The sequence below is a fragment of the Cannabis sativa genome, chromosome 7 (genome assembly GCF_029168945.1).
Source record: "Cannabis sativa cultivar Pink pepper isolate KNU-18-1 chromosome 7, ASM2916894v1, whole genome shotgun sequence".
Taxonomy (NCBI): Eukaryota; Viridiplantae; Streptophyta; class Magnoliopsida; order Rosales; family Cannabaceae; genus Cannabis; species Cannabis sativa.
The window spans coordinates 33,512,407-33,516,998 of NC_083607.1; positions in this window are offsets into that span (position 1 = coordinate 33,512,407).

Below are 4,592 nucleotides of genomic sequence, written 5' to 3' on the forward strand. Positions count from 1 at the left end.
GTAAATCATTTATCGCTTGTAAAATAGACTCATTGTCGTTGCCTAAAAGCGAAGTCAACAGTAATGTTTCAACTAGAGGGTGAGGAACTGTTTTTCTTTGTTGGGGTAGTTTAGGGATCTCGGATCCTAGTAATTTCAATACTAATAGCGAGGGAATTGTAACGAGATGGATGTCTAGGGTTTTTGGCCGTGGTATTGGATACCACTCGGCCTGAGTCAACTCGGCCAGAAGACATCAAGGTGGTTCGGGAATTCTCGGATGTTTTTCCTGATGAACTTTTGGGTTTACCAGTTTCTAAAGCCCCTTACAGAACGGCTCTAGTAGAACTTAAAGAACTAAAAATTTAGCTTCACGGGTTGCTTGACCTAGGATTTTCACAGCCTAGTGTGTCACCCTGGGGAGCTCCTGTACTATTTGTTAAGAAAAAAGATGGGTCTTTACGTATGTGCATTAAATATCATTAATTGAACAGACTAACAATCAAGAATAAGTATCCTTTACCTAGGATCGATGATCTTTTCGATCAATTTCTAGGGAAGACGGACTTTTCAAAGATTGATCTCCGATCGGGCTATCATCAGTTGAAAATCTAAGAGGACATTCCAAAGATGGCATTCCGCAATAGGTATGGGCACTATGAATTTTTGGTTATGTGTTTTGGACTAACCAATGATCCCAAATTTTTTATGGACCTGATGAATAGAGTATTTTAGGATTTCCTCGATAATTGTGTTATTGTATTTATCGACGACATTCTTGTATACTCTCAATCAGAAGAGGAGATGAACAACATCTTCGGATGGTTCTATAGCGGCTTTGTGAACATAAGTTGTATGCCAAATTCGAGAACTGCAAGTTTTGGCTATCTCGAGTGTCTTTTCTAGAACACGTTGTTAGTAAAGATGGAATTAAAGTTGATTCGGGGAAGATTGATTCCGTCATGGATCAGCCGAGATCGAAAATAGTTATGGAGGTTAGAAGTTTCTTGGGTCTGGCTTGTTATTACTATTGGTTTGTAAAAGGATTCTCTAAGATTTCAACGCCGTTAATCGATCTTACTAAGAAGAATCAGTGGTCTGTGTTGACAAACAAGTGTGAATCAAACTTTCAGGAGATGAGACAAAGATTAATCATAGCATCAGTGCTAGCCCACCTTTTGGTAATGAAAAGATCGAAGTTTATTGTGATGCATCCAAATAGGGTCTGGGGTGTGTATTGATGCAAGCCGATTGGGTCATCGCTAATGCGTCCAGTCAGTGGAAAGAATATGAACAGCGGTACCCAACTCATGATCTAGAACTTTTCACGGTAGTGTTTGCTTTGAAGACTTGGCGGCATTATCTCTATGGAGAGAAATGTGAAATTTATACTGACCAAAAGAGCCTCAATTACTTCATTACTCACAAAGACTTGAATATGAGACAGAGGCGTTGGTTAGAGTTGGTTAAGGATTACGACTGTGAAATCCTTTACCATTTGGGAAGGCCAATATAGTGGCTGATGCCCTGAGCAAGAAGGGTCCCAGACAGGTAACTAGTATGAGTTAGATTTCACCTCAGTTGGCAAAGGACATGGTCAGATCAAGCATCGAGTTTGTTGTAGGCAAACTTCATAACTTGACGTTGCACTATGATATGTTATAACGTATTTAAGTTGCTCAGTTTACTGATCCAGAATTCGTGAAGATAAGAGAAGTGGTTCAAGCTGGTCAAGCCAGAGATTTTACTGTGTCAAATACTGGGATGTTGTTGTTTAAGACCAGAATTTGCGTTCCAAGTAGTGTGAAACTTAGAAACCAAATTCTTTAAGAGGCTCATACCACTCCATACTCCTTGCATCCTAGCACCACCAAGATGTACCAAGATCTTAAACCCTACTTCTGGTGGAGCAGGATGAAGAAGAATGTGGTAGAATTTGTATCTCGGTGCCTAACATGTCAGCAAATCAAGTCTGAACAACAAAGACCAGCAGGTTTGTTGTAGCCTTTGACACTGTTGACTTTGCTTTTAGCCAATGACAATGAGTCTTTTTGATAAGCGAAATGATATGTTGTAATGAGAATATGTAATAAAGCAATAACAAGACACTGGAATTTTATAGAGGTTTAGCCCCGAGCAGTTTGGTAATAGCCTAATCCTCGTTATTTGTATTGACTTAAGAACAAGGAAGAAGTTTCCTTTTCTTATAGCTCTTACAATAGTATCTCTGAATATATAATTCTTAGATAGCCTTAGCTTACAGCGTTTCGGCTTATAATTTTTTCCGTCCTTTGCCCAGTGAACATTCCTCACTATTTATAGGGCTGGAAACTTGAGGAGGAAGAGTTTCCTCTCTTATTACAATGCGCATAAACAGAAAGATCGTGTGATCAATGCTGAATGCAAGGATCGTGGGATTGAGGCTGAATACACTGATAATGGTATCATGTGTATGCCACATCCACGTAAGTTGATCATTATAGGGATTGAGCTGGTCACTCATCATGCGTTAAGCTGAATTCGCCAAGTGTTGATCATTCTGCACGGCTCGTTAAGTATTCCATTCTGGATATGCCAGCGAGGCATCCTGCTCAGCATATTGCTCCGAAAAGATACTCTGAGTCCACGTGTCACCATTCTCGTGATGCCACGTCAGAGTGCCAAATTTGGGATAACATTTGCCACCCAAGTCTGTACGGGACCTCCGAGGTTGCGTGTAGACTTATTCCGAGCTGGCTCTGCCTTTAGATAGGGACACGTGTGGAGCATGACCGTTCGAGACTCGATGTGAAGCTGACTGGGCATGCGTTTGGTTTTCGGCTAATTAATGCTCTGACAATTAATATTTTGAAAATCTGAAATTCTCTCTCCACGGCTGACGGTTGCACTCGATTACTTTGGATTACCCATATTCGCTTTTGAGGCGGGAAGCCGAGGCGTCTAAGGTTCCTTTATATACAGTTACCCTTTTGCCTATAAATACTCGGAGTACTGGCACATTACTCATTTTTATCACCCTTCGTTGCTAAGTAAACTCTAGAGCGAAAAGAGAGAGTTTTCTGGCTTCAGAGTTTCCGAAGTGCCTACAGACGATTGCTGGCTTGCTTGAACTCAGACGTTCAAATCTTTGAGTAAGTTTCTGATTCCTTTTATGCTTTCCTTTGCATGTTTACGCTTTGAATGTAACTATGATGTAGAAAGAATGCTTAAGAAACCCTAGGGTTAGAAAACTTCTGCGATTCTTCTTTTCCATGTCCTTATGTTGGCTTTCAGCAGTAGAGCTTATTTTAGAACTGTATTGCGTTTGTTTTCCATCTTGCTTATTCCAAGCTTCATGAACTTTTTTGCCCTAACTCAAGAAAACTTTCTAACTTCTTGAGTTTTGACTTTCCTTCGAACATGGTTGTTTTTAATCTGTTGAGTACTCCTGGTCGGCATATTTGCTTGTTTTTCGTTTGTAGATGAACCCAGGTGAGTCTTAGGAACTCGAGCATCAAATTGACCAGGATTTGCTTCAACTTCTGCACGAAGGTCATCCTCATCTTCGCGCTAGCCCTCCTTCTAGCAAAGGAAATTCTTCTGACCTGGTACTCATCCATAGGATGATGGCTCGTACGAAGAAAACCACGCGTCTGGCTGACGCTTCTGATCCTCAAGTGGCTCGGCTCGCCACTCTTCCCGACGCTGAACAAGATTTCGCGGTCCCGATGGAGGAGGACCGTGAGGGGGACGGTGAGGACCAGGAGGTTGAGGAGCTGGACGAGACGCGTCTGGGCAGTCCTCCCTCTACAGAGGGAGAGGGCAGCTAGTCGATGCTGACAGAGACGTCCTCGTTGAGGGCGTGGACTACGTCAGTGAGGAGCTTGCTGAGGCGGTTCCTCACAGGAGGTAGGGTGCCTTGGGCGCCAGGTGGGTAAGTCCTCCGTCCAAGATTTCGGAGGCACGCCTCTGCACTCTCGACTAGGATGGGTACCTGGGCAAACTGGACTGCTACATTCCCACCCACGACAATCGCGCCACAAACCATGATAAGGGAATGTGCGCCTGTTCGTGGGCTCATGGCCAGCAAGGGGTGCTGATGCCCCTGCATAAGTACTTCAGGGATGTGGGGGACTTCTTCAACCTCTGCCTAACCCATATTACTCCAAAGGGCATCAAGTATTTATCCGCTCTCTTCATCCTCTACGCTTCCCAGGGATAGGATGCTCCTTCCCCCCACGAGGTCGCCTGGTTCTTCGACCTGAAGTCTACCCCCAAGCAAGGCAAGTTGGGGTATTTTTACTTCTCTCAGCTAGGCTTCAAGTGGCTGAGCGGTACGGACGATAAGGCCATCAGCAAAATAGGGCATTTTGTTGATGAGTACTTCATGGTGAAGGATCCGAGCATCACCCGAACTCAGTTTCAGCAAATCCCGACATATCACCGTCCTCCCCTCACTCTTTCTCTTAGGGATAGAGCTCAAAACCTTGCCCGGTTGCTGGAGGAAGACAGGAATATCATCTAGTTGACCTCCGATGATAATTTGGTGAAGTATGGGCTTTACCAAGAGGACTTTTCTCCTTAGTCTGTGGCGGGGAAGAAGGGGAAATCTGATGCTGCCCGGCCCGAATGAA